The following is a 13,444-nucleotide window of genomic DNA, read 5'->3' as shown; positions in this document are numbered from 1 at the left end:
CCTGAACTGCAAATGTAGTTAGAAAGCCTGAAGCATAGCAGAACTATTATATTTCCACTGCAAAAAGAGGAGGCCATACAACTGTTATTCAATAGTTCACTGCAATCTGAAGACTAGAGTTATGAAGCAGCTCCTTCTTTAACATAGAAATAAGCACAGATGGCAGCAGTTTTAGGATGAAAGAGATTCTGAAAAATCTATCAAATGGCTGATGTGACTATTTACATTTAGAGGGGAAAAGAAAGAAACCAGAACTCAAGGTAGGCTCTGTTACCTGACTGTACAGAGGCTTCTAACTTTTGTTATTCGCTAGGTAGAGTTTTACTCCTCTTAAGAGTAGATGTCCGTGCAAAGGACCATGGCTTCATGTTGAGCACGAAATGGCACATTCTGACAACAAGGACTCTGTGTATTCCTCTCTTGGCTTTGCATACCTGGTGTATTTCCCCAAGATCAAAGCAGACAATGGGTTATGCATCTAAGATCAGCACAAAGGTTAAAGAACAAACTAAAGACAGACTGAATTAAGCTATGGTTCTTATCACTTCAGTCTTGTATACTACAGTCCTACTCACAGTATCTTCTGATCTACCCTTTCACAAACAATGTGCATCAAATCTTGCCATGGGCTGGGAAATTGTCTTCTTTCACTTCTCCATTGAAGGAGTCTGTTTGCAGGTCTCTTATGAAGAAAAATCACCTGTGGATTTCTACCTGGACCTCCATCGGAACTCATGTTGTTCAACATCATCCAGGAGAAGGGGTAAGAATACGAAGTGATAAAATTTTCTGAGATAGAATTTTTGGAGAACAACTAATCAGGTAGTTTAGATAGCAAAGATAAAAGTTGATTTTCTTAAAGACCTTACTTATGATACTGGCATGCCAAATTCATAATATTTAATTCAGTATTTGAAGTACTGCATGAAAGAAAAAAAACATGCCCAACCTTGTTTACACAGTGATGGGCTCTGAACTAGTTACTATTGCTTAGATATGAGACCTTGAGAGTATAATTTGTAGTTTTATGAAAACATCTACTCAGTCCTGACAATATGACAATAAAAGGAATTATTAGGCAAAGACTGGTACCCAAACAGAAAAAACATTACTATGCCACTGTGTAAATCCATGTTGCATGAACAAATTGACTGTTTGCTTTTTATCCCTCCCTCTGTAAAAAAACTTGCAGTAAAACTTGAAAAAGAACAGAGAAACACAACAAAAATGATCAAAGATGTGGGAGGCTTTCCATACAGGCAGCTATTAAATGACTGAGATTTTTCAGAATGGAAAAGAGGTGACTACAAAGATATTCCAGGAGCTTAAAAAAAAAAAAAAAAAAAGCGTCTTGGAGACTAGGAATATGGAACAATTGTTCATGGTTTCTTATCATAGAAGACCCAAAGAAACTAAACAGAAGGTGTGTACAATGAAGAAAAAAAAAAAAAACCTTATTCTATCCAGAAGTCACTAAATTGTGAAAGTCTCTGAAACAGAATGTTGTAGACGCTAATTTCACATGGGTCCAAAAAGCAATCAAATTTATGACTGAGGCATCCATCAAGGGTTATTAAAGACAAGAAGTCTCCAAGACAAAAATCACTAGAGGAGAGAAAGTATATTAGAGGAATATTTACGTGTTTTTTTTTTTTCTTTTGTAATCTTCCCTAAGCACTCTTAGAGCAAAGATACTGGACTAGATGTATCTTTGTTCTAACCCAGATAAATTGTTACTATGTATACGTTGTTACTCAAAGTAGACATTAACTCAGCACTTCATAAGCACAAACAAAACATTAATCTTTGTTTAGCATCAACTATTTCTTAAATAGAGCATTCAGCAAGTTTTAAAACACTATAACTATTCCCTCCAACAAATACATCTCTACCATATGTCTAAGTTGGGAAGAATTATAATCGTAATGCAAATCAAAGTTTTTAAAAATGACACTTTCTCCAATCATTTATTCATGGCAGAGTGGAAACCAGATGAATTGTTTGGATCCCTTCCATCTCAGGCAATCAGTTTCCCAATTCTTTTACTAAATAACTACATAGAGTAGGCTTATGTGGTTTTCCCCTCCTCTAGGTTTTTACTGTTTTGCATCTTTTTTAAATGTTTTGATACAATATTGCACTACGTATACCTCTGCTTCATAGCCTTTGTATGGCACCTTCTTTTTTACTACAGCCAAAATTGCATTTCCATATAAATCACTTGCAAAACTAATTAACATAAGATCTGATACTCTGAGAGCATGATCTGTTTAGAAAACTGGCTTAAGAATCTACTGACAATTTAATTCTGTATACAACACAACCACAGGGATATTTTGTTAGTCTGTTTCCTTATTTCCTTTGGCAGAAAATGTTGCATTAATGCAACTTCTGCATTTAATTAATCCTTGTTGACTTGGGAATGAGGAGGAAAAGACAAAACCAAGGCCTGAAAACGTTAACTGAGAGGAAACTAAACAGAAATTATTTTAAGTTAAAAAACTAACTAATTAAAACTGAGGCAGAATATATGTTAAATGGAAGATAGACAGGAAAATGAAAGCATATTACCCCCTATGACGATCACTGCAATTATTACAGTTTGAGTGTCCTTGTAATAAATGCAGTCATAATAGGAAGAGTATAAAAGTTGGTAAGTTGGATGCTCTCCTCTGGCCTACTACGTGTCTACTTATGCTATTTTTCCCTTAGAAAGTTTGAAATGGAAAAGAAAAATATGCCTGAGGGAGTCACCAAGCAAGGAACTCTTCCAATTCTTTCCAACACGTCCACTCTTTTTCCTGGTCAGGGCCCTGAGGCAACTTTAAAGCCCAGTAGTGTGGAACTACCCAGAAAGTGCTCTCAAAATTGACATAAAGAGGGCATTTTCAAATAGGAATCAGTCTTAAATGGTTGCCTTAAAAAGTACCCATCAGATTAAACTATATGCCTACACACTTTTATCTAAGTGTACCTATATGTTATTCGTACACATTTCTATGTGTACAGCACACAATTTTAAAATAAACTGTTCTCCTTTTATAAAATAGAAAAAAAAACCAACAGGTAGGAAACTTCAAATGGTTATTGAAGCATTTAATTTAGGATGCCAAGATAAATCACTTCATTTATTTTTATTTAAAATGTAATATGTTGACAATTTTCATACTGAAAATTAATTTATCTACATTTTCTTTGAAGTTTTCTATAAAATATTTAGATCCAAATATTTCATTCACTGCTTATTTCATTTGGCCAAAAATAGTGTCTTATTGCCAATGGCATATACGGATGTGCTAGGAAAGTTGTAAACTGCAAAAACATGCAACATACCAAAACACACTATGGAAGCACAATATTAAAGACAAAAAACAAAAACGAAAACAAAAAACTCAAGGGCTATGGAGGAATACTATAGTAAAACTTGAAATTCTGCTATTATGTTTTGGAAATGAAGTTAGTAATGAAATTTCCTGAAATAAGAACATTTTGCTAGAACCTAATTCACCATGAACAATGGAGTGAACTAAAAGGGTTTCTTCGCCAATATATTTTTTTGCAATGGAGACATTTTTGAGCTATTTTTTCCTTATTGTATGTTATGGATATTTGAGGGCATTCAATCAAAAAACTTTCCCAATATACTGTAATACACTTTTCTATAACACTAAGGTCTACAGAAAAGCTAACAAGCTTTGCAAAATTGGAATTCTTTTTTTATTAACCTCATTTACAGCATTTCCAACGTACTTTCATATAATCTAGGTGCAAAACTGTGTCTTCAGATTCTCTTTTTACAGTATGAATGTCAGATATGCTTAAGAAATCCAGGTATCTCAGGAATTACTAAAAGCTTTTTACAATCTTCTTCTGACTATAAAAAAATTTCTGTTTTTATTTACCCAGATGCAAGAACAAAATCAAAGCAAGCAAGCAGAGTAGATATAAAAAAAAAAAAAAAAAACCAAACCAAAAACCCAACAGCCTTCTTTTGGGAAAGCTTGTTCCTTTGGACTCCATGGTAGCCTGAGAGGTGTAAAGATGAAATGTTCTAAATTTTTGAATAAAATTACTTAGTAACATTTTTCTAAAGTGAACATTAGTGCTTGATATTTAAGAATCACCAGTAAACTCAACCTTGTATGGAGCATAAAGTAACACAAAGCAGCTCAAAACATCCTCCAAAGAAATAAACTCATTCTGGGACAGAAAAGGCATCTTATTCGTTCAGTCTTCATCTGAAATACTTAAATTATTGTAGTGATCAAAACGCTCCCCTTTTAATGACTTGGGCCAATGAATTAGAATCAACTTTCTTTCCTTTTTTTCTATTTCTTAAGTGCAAATGACAAATGACCGCTAAGTCTTATCACGTTACAGCAAAGTTCCCCCAGATTTCAAGTTAGCAGTGCTTCTGATAAAGTTTTTTAATTTTCCAAATATTTTATTATTTAAATTTAATGCTGAACTAATAAACCATTTACTTCAACATGCAGTAATGATCTCCTTTTACTAAATGGATTTTAAATTGGTGCATTCAGCTGTATGGAAAATAAAACAACTATCTAGGCACACAAGGAAATACTTGAGACGCAGTTTTGAACATTTCACCCATGTCTTAAATTCAGGCTAATATAATCTGGTTTTTGTAAGAGGAAAAGTATTTCTCTATGTTGTTTCCTAAAGAAGTCAAATACTAAATATGATTTCAGTTCTTTTTAAAGGAAAGGTAACTTGTATTAAGATTTAATGTTGAAAAATATTTTAGAAATTGTGCTTAAAGGAATATTTATTGTTGGCTAACAGTGTTTATAGCCAGTTACTCTGGAAGTTGAAACTGGTCACCAATTCTAACTATAAAATCCTGATAAAGAGGTAATGCCATGGGTGCAAAGGAAACAAGCAATGCAATGGTTATTGAAGCTTTCTTACTAAATAATATTTTATGAGCCTATTAATATTCATTATAGTTCCAGAAAAGTAATTCTGCCTTGAAGTAGAGATACTTAATGTTCTTGCTTGTGGATTAGCTAGTGATTGCCTCCTTTAATGCACAGTCATTACTCCTCTTGTTCTGACACTATTTTCTCTTTCTCCCCTCTCCCCTCCCTGCCACCCCTGCCCGCTGTTATGGAGAAAGAATGCTTCCTTTAAAATTGTTAATAAAGGAAACTGTGATTATAAATTATTATTTTAAAGTTGCCTTGAAATGTTCCTTACAATATCTAGATAAAGGTGTTTGTGGATGTTGGAACATCAGTCATAGCCTAATCTTATAGGTATGCTGCTTTGCAAAGATGAAAATATCCTCAGAATTAGCAACATCAAATAGTTGCAACAATACTGTAACTCGCCACAGATAACTGATTCCTGAGAAACAACTAATAGACCCATTACTGGGGGACTTTGCTAACCGTAAGTGTTTATTTTTTCCTCAACAACATGTGTCGTTCTCTATCACATTGAAATAAACTCACTGAAAGGCATATAAGACTTCATCCTCAGGCATTTTGAGCCAATAACAACTATTATGCAAGTCAATCTCTACCAATCCTCTTGTCTGAAACAATGATACTATAACTCAGGTGTTTGGTTCCAGTCTTCATCCTCTACAATCCTGTATTTCACAGTGCTATCTCTAGCAACCTACACTACTGAGCCAAGTAAAAGCTCCCAGGTAAATGCACTGATGGGATTACAGGTCAGTAGAACTCAAGGTTCATAAACAAAATTTCCTAATTTCCTCATTATTTCCTGATATCCAAAGACCTTGTGAAGTATTTGTTTCATCTACTTATGCAAACCTAACGTGGCCTTAAATTTGTTACTTGATTCCCCCAAAACATGAAGAAAAAACCTTTGTCCTGCCTTAGCAAAAGGTCAAATTCTAAATTTACAGAACTGCAACTCATTTATTTAGCATCACAATGTAGTTATGTTTTATTAGTACACCATTTCTAGATATCTGGCCTTAGGAAATAATAGCTTATTCACACTTAAATGTGATTGTTCATTTATGACACTTTTTATCCAGTTCTTAAATTACCTAAGTCAGTACAAACATTCTAGAGCCTAGGAGAGACAGTAGCAGGGCTACATAAAATGATGAATATCATAATTCATCAGAGCTTCATGGCAAGCATGTACAATATCTGATAAAATCTTTCATTTTGTGTTTATCCAGAAGGAAGGCAAAAATCAGGCAAAATTTTAAAAGAATAAAATACTTCAACTGCATGATACTATTTAAGTATTATCAGATGTTTTGAATGTATGCTATAAAGAAGGTATGTCAAAATCAGTTATCTCCTATGGATATTGATCTGATATATACTCCTATTGATCCAGATCTGAGCAGGCAAAATACACCAACAGCTTAGCATTTCTCAGAGGACTTCTACATTGTCAAACAGCAACACAAGATTTTTTTTTTTTTTTTTTTTAAAAGGGCCCTTTTTACTCAGAGACATTAAAAAAAAAAAAAAGTAAAATATTTCTAAAAAACCCCAACAAAACACCACCACCAAAAAAAAACCCAACCCAAACCCACAAAAAACCCACACACAGTCTTACTGGGGAAGCACCAAATAAACACATTTATCATCATTTGGAAATCACTTGGCATCAAAATGAATTGGCTTAGTGGCGTGTGAGAAATTTCAGGCACACTGCTTCAAATCCATGAAACAATATTTAATACCTTAAATATTTACTTGTTTGAAATGATCGGTTTAAAATTCTGCCCACTCAACAGAAGATATTGTATTCTTTTCCAGCTGAGAATCTCTAGATTGAAAATACATGTAGCACAGGTAGGAATTTGAAAGATAGATTAGGTTGAGCAGAAAAATATTACCACTAAGTCCAATAGCTCCCACTCAGTATGATGTTAACTGGTATTTTCAGAGGTTAGTGCTGAAATATAATACCCTCTGGAACAATCTAACACACACTAGTTGTTGCTGAAAAGGAATTAATGGTAGCAGGAGACAGAATAATACCTATTCCTCCCTCAGAAAATCTTTCCTCTACTATTTGTTAACCTATTTTACTATTGAAGACTCATGATAGTTATAAAGCTCTGACTCAGATTCCACATAAAATACAGTATTTGGGACCTCATACCGATGTCATTGGAAGTATAAATTCAATAAGTATTTTTTTGAGTTAGGCTTTGTGGACTTGAGGATAACTTATATAAGTCAGTGGAAAGTCCTATTTATTTAAATGAACAATTCAGTACAATTATTATATTTAGATTTTTGTTGTTGTTGTTGTTAAATTCTGGTCTATTTTGCTTTGGAAATAAAGACACACATTTCAAAAAAGGATTTTTGAACATGCACCTGTAATAATTGCCTTTGACAAACTAAAATGGAAGTAAAGCTATCATAATGAAAGCAGTGATGTTTTAGAATCATTTTTGAGGACTGAGAGAATCTAATAACTAAGCACAGGCGATCATAATGAGCCCTGTATTTATGGGGACTTCTTGCTGTTTGCCTTTCCACATGATTCAAGACACAACAAAGCACCAAGTTTGACAATCATATTAGGCACTGGCCTCACATTTCCTCCTAAAAGCTAAGCCCGACAACAAGTTCTGTAATTTCAGCCCAGATCAACTTCTGTAATAGCTGCTGTTACTGTAGGTTCATATATCACTTTATACAAATACCTCAGCAATAAGGAGTGCTTGAAATCTGAATCTGATATCTGTGACCTGACCAGCATTTCAAAACTGAAGGTACTTTTAAATATATAAAGCAATAGCATGTACAGTAACAATATACATGATCCTGAATAACAGCTGCATGACAGATTAGGTATTGTTAATAGTGCTGAGTGGTACCTAAAAGCACAAGTAGTTCCAGTATAAACTATAAAGCATCACTAACAGAAGAAGGGACTATAAAATTAGGTCATATTTTGTTTTGGCTAGCTAATTCTTTCTGACAATTTCTTGTACATCTAGTGGTATTTTTTACACTCAAGTCCTCAGTGTGAGGGCCTTCCATGACCCCTTTTTTGAGCATAAGATAACATCAAAAATAGTTCTACACTAAGAATAGAAAACAATTCTGAAAGATATTGCTTTTTTTTTTTTCTTCATTTTATGCAGGATGTCAATTGTTACATAGAGCATTTAGTTCTATTATTTACAATAAACTTGTTATTTGCATTCATTGTATTCAATCAGTTCTATTCATAAATGTCTAAATTAGCATCATTCTTTCTACTGCAATCACAAAGGGAAATGCCTACATATACATCTGCATCTGCTGAGTGATCAAATAGAATAATTTATTACAATTTACTTGCTTGTGGTATGCCTTGAGGTTTTGCAACCCACCGTGAAGGCCAAATTTCACCTCCTTTGAAATTTCATTTTAGATGGTACTTTAAAGGAGGAAAACACATAACATTATTTATTTTAGAAAACAGCACTAGAAGACAAACAAAAAGTGACAGCATTTACAGCAAACACAGAATTATCTTGATATGATAGGAGACATTACACAAAGAAAATCCTTGAAAAATAAAGGAAGCACATCAGCTGAGTTTTAGTTTACAGAAGATAAAGCTTTCAAGAATCTGTATTCCTATTTTCTAGCTTTTGTTTGGCTCCATCATCTCAGGCTTTCAGCCACCCTTTCAGAAAAAGTTAAATATATTTTTCCCTGTCTGAAAAAAACATTCCCTGACAGAAAATCCTTTAGCTTGGGGCTGGCTGGGGAAGGAAAACAAAAAAGCAAAACATGGAGCTGGATCACTTTTGAGATAGAATTTTACATGATGTGGTTGAAGCAGTAGAGGACCGAACCAGATGATTCCTTCAGTACCAAGATCCCAAAACCTAGTTAGATCTAAACTTTCTGTTTTATCTTCTTATATTAATGGAAATAATTTTTCAGGCTCCTCTCTGAAGACACTATTGATCTAGTTAAACTGTTATGGCATCTAGTAGACAGATATCTAGTAGATAGATGCTATAGCACCAAAAAAAAATCCTCACGGTATGAGTAAAAACAGTCGATACCCAGAAAACCACATCAGTCTTGCCAGTATGTAAAACACTACAGAAGCCAGTAAGCATCTTCATCTGCTTGGAACAGTTTGTGAACCTGGACTTGGCACAAACCTCCAAGGCAGAAAGCACCCTCTCAAGCATTTTCTTTCTTTGTTACTGCCTCAGCATCTGACCTTCTGAAGGAGGTAAGGGATTTTTATTCCACTGCATACAGTTATTCACATTTGGGTGTCCTGTTTATTTTGAACTCATTTTGTAAGATAAAATGAGACTGTCAAAAGTAATTCACAGAATACAAGCAAGCATGCATATGTATATATGTATAGATATATATTTATGTGCCTGTTAAATACCTTTAAAACAGGCAATGATTAATCTTTGCCCTTAAGGTGGTTTATTTTCCACCACCAGAGAAAAAACAGAATTGCTGTTATCTGTGGGGAACTCTTCATAAAGCAGTACAATCTACAGTCATGTTTGATTCTGAATTTACAATCTTTAGACCACAGTCAAATTTCTAATTAAGTATGCCAATGAAAAAAATTCCTACCTGCAAATGCTAATGAAACAGTACTGATAATCCCACAGATATAAAATCATATTTATATAAAATGTAATTGCCTAATCTTTTAAAAAGAAACCACTTTAAGGGAGTAGGTTGTTCAACAGCATAGTGAAGATGGCTTTTAATCCTATCCAACTGTGTTCAAAATCTTATCCAAGTGTTTTTAAATGCCAGATGAAATCACAGCTGGAAATGTGCATGCTAGTTGTATGCTTGATTATTACTAACCCCTTTTTAGGGTCAGGCTGATGACGTAAATATCCCTAATGCCTTCTCTCAGCCCTTTTTACAGCCTTCTCATTTTTCTCAAAGTTTCTTCCGTGCAGCATGATCCTGTGCCGAGTAGAGGATGTCGATGAACAATTACATTTAGAAATTTAATCTGTTTAAAACCAAATTCAAATATGTCCTAAAAGTATATTTTGTTATCTGTAGTACATTTTATATTTTAGCAGCTTCAGGTACAAACTGGCTTCAGAAGTACCCTTGGGGAATTGTGACATATAACAACTGTGGTGCTGTGACCCCTATCACCCCTCCCCTACCTCTACCACCTAGTCCTAGCATTTCTGTCCTCATATGACTCTGTCTTAACAAATAAGGCATTAGAACTGCCTCCCTTCTATGCCCTTTCTTTCACTCCCTCTCCATACTTAAAAAAGAAATTCACTAGAGTTACAGAAATAAAGAAGACCCTTTGAATTCTGTGCAGCAGTTTTTAATAGGATGAATTTCTCCAGCATTGCAAACCCAAATTTTCTCCACTGCCATTCTGAGTGAATAAATGTCAGTAACTCTTGTTCCAGCAGTTGGGCAGACAAACTTTAATGAGGAGAGTTCAACAGTTCTCAAATCCACCACTCCACTGCTATTAGGGATAGAGGCAAATCCACTGGGAGTAGCAGGTATTAAATTGAGATTAGGTTCTAAATGGAGATAAAAATGGTGGAGATAAAAGAATGAAAAACCAGTGACAAGCACACTGTCAAGCTCAATGGACAGAGAACCATGTGAGGGGTGAAAAATTCTAGAAGCATTTTTTATTTAAAATAAGTTATGTCTTTTATACTTCTTTAAATAACGAATAAGACCATAATATTTTAGAAGATGATCCCCTGCAAGTACTATTACTCAGTTATAATCTTTCACCCATCACATAGTTATGAAAAGTATTTTTAAAAAAATCCTTCCTATTTTGGTTTTGATTTGTTCTACATGTTTAAAAGTGTCCGAGCTGGTGAAAAATAATCTTTTCTATACTGTACAAAATGATAATTTCAAAATTATAATATATAATTACAATATAACATAATTATAACTTTGGAATGCAAAATTTAAATGATTAAATACTTAAAGAAAATTCTGGACAAAAATCAGGGTTTTTTTTCTGTTTGGAATAAATATTTTCAATGTTCCTATTTCACTTCATTGAAGAAAATTAAAATGTTTAACTCTATTGTAGGTTGAAGCTTAAATGAGGAGATACTTGTGTATGAAATGGTGTGTAGAAGATGTGATGTGAGTGCTTCTTGTGTATACTTCCTTACATGGATCTGATCCCCTGTCTATATTAATTCTCTGTATCCTGGTAAATCTAGACTTGCCATTACTAGTAACAGGTCACAAGCTTTGCCTTAAGCAAACAACACAGGCCTCTGGATTGGGGCTGTCAGATTCGCTTTGCCTGGGGTTGGCTTGGTTTGTGTGGAGAGCTTGGTTTCAGCTTGGGGTCAGTTTGTTTAGCCATAAGAGCAGTAGTTGAGTGACCAGGTGGCTATCATTTAATTTGTTTTGGTTTTGCTTAGCTTAGTATACTTTTATAGCATTATGTAATTTTTGTTTAATGCTATTGACGTAGGTCAGAATGACTGAATTCAAACTCTCAAGACCAAATACAACGCAAGTAGAGTTAATCCTCAAATTTATTTCAAGAGTATTTGTTTTGCCTTAATTACAGAGACTAATGGTATGACACATTCCTTTGGCCTGTTGGGCACACAATGTACAATGAACTTTTTTTAGGTTTCATTTTTAAACAATTTAATGAATATGTAGACCGTTTGTTAAAAATCCCTACTTAGAAGAATGAATCTTTCTCTAGAAATCATCTTCCAAGACACCCCTATAGTTTTAAATAGGGTCTTCTCCTCTATTGTATTGCAACAAAAAAACCTAAATGCTTCCTAACTTTATGTAACCTAATGTTTCCATTATCATTCATATTAAGACAATGCTTAACATACCATATGGAAATGATCTTCATTATTCAAAAGTCCATTAAAAATATACAACAAAAAGCTATCCTAATGTCTGGAGTTTCACAGCTATGCAAAATAGTCCCTCCAAGGCACATCAAAGTCTTATTTGGAAGAACAATGTTATGCTTCCATTAATACATGGTTTCAGTGTTTGCAAACAGCATGCTAACACTTTAAACATGTCTTTAACCTTCTTGGATTGCTATATATCCCACCTGCTTCCTTATATATTTCCACATCTATGCATATAATATCAAGATCTACATGTACAACATCTATCCATATAATCGTAGATAATGCATGGGTACGTTTCTACAGATGCCATGTAATTCTTTATGTTTTGGTAAGTCAGACATATCACAACCTTTAATAAAGAAATTAAGGTATTTCCTAGTGTTTTGCTGGTACAGATGAGTTAATTTATCTCACTGCCACAAAGTCCTAACATCTCCCATTCTCTCCCTCTCCCCCCTTATTTCTTGGCTCTACTCTCCTTTTGCATGAGTTATGGTCTGACCCTTCACTTACTCAATCCAGGTCACCCAATTGGCAGAAAATAAGCAGGATTGGGGGGTGGGATGTGGAGGGTGAATATTTTTCTGCTGATTTAGTAAGTGACTTAGAGGAGAGACCATGAGTGTCAGGACACTGCAAGAAAGGCAGTCAGATAATATCAGGAAGCAGGATCAAGGGTTTTTTTAGGAGCAGTAAGCCATTCATTCAGCTAAGCAGTATCACAAAATCACACTTTCTGAAAGACTTTCAGGGAAATAAAAATAGAATTCAATGGGCAAAACTAGGAAACTTTCAGGTAGTTTTTCTTGATGATTAATTTCTTGTTTATTCTTATTGCTTTCCATGCAGCCATGTTTTTCTTAATATACATTCATTATTTTTTAGTTTTAAACTCTTTAAGTAATTTTGGATCTTTTTTCATTTGACATCATCTAAAGTGGCTGAGAGCTGTCAGTTGTCCAAAGATAAAGTACAAGAAGACTAAAGCAACAGGCTGTAATGACTCAAAATGAAGATATATTAATGGACTAGTCAATGCATAATCAAACTATAAATATAGGAAGAACTGAGCACAAACTTGATCTGCTATGCTGCCAGGTTGATGAATGTGGAGAAACAGATATTGAAACCAAAGTCAGATTTCAAGATTCAGTCTTAGATTTGAGGTAGATAAGAGAAAAAATCATCAGTTCTGATCTGGATATAACTAAATATATGGATGTATCTTATATTGCATGTAACATACTGTATGAAAGCTCTCAACATCTTTCTTCTTTTTGCTACTCACTACCACGTTGACCCATATCCCAGTGGTTTGGTCAAGATGTTCGTATATACTGTACACATTTGTCCCCAGACACCTTTGGCATTTAGAGAACAAATACCTGGCAAAACTACACCACAAATCTATACCTCTCTCAGAGTCCTGTGAAGATATAAGGCACCTAAAGAAGTGGTATATTTGTTGCTGGGTTTGTCAGAAATGGTCTTATCAGCACTCATAAATACAGAGTGTGGGGAAGCGTTCTAGCTTTTTCGGTTCTATTGGTTATGTCTTGACCACACTACTTCCCA

The 13,444-nt window shown here is 34.3% G+C and overlaps 1 protein-coding gene across 3 annotated transcripts in view; it reads right to left on the bottom strand.

Annotated features, from left to right (window-relative positions):
* Positions 1 to 13,444, bottom strand: part of FSTL5 (follistatin-like 5) — a 324,585-nt gene that overhangs the window by 135,913 nt on the left and 175,228 nt on the right. The gene's annotated exons all lie outside the window — the stretch shown is intronic.

Source organism: Pygoscelis adeliae, unplaced genomic scaffold (genome assembly GCF_000699105.1).
Source record: "Pygoscelis adeliae isolate BGI_AS28 unplaced genomic scaffold, ASM69910v1 Scaffold170, whole genome shotgun sequence".
Classification (NCBI taxonomy): Eukaryota; Metazoa; Chordata; class Aves; order Sphenisciformes; family Spheniscidae; genus Pygoscelis; species Pygoscelis adeliae.
The sequence above is the reverse complement of the archived record's forward strand: the minus strand, read 5'-3'. Positions and strand labels throughout refer to the sequence as shown.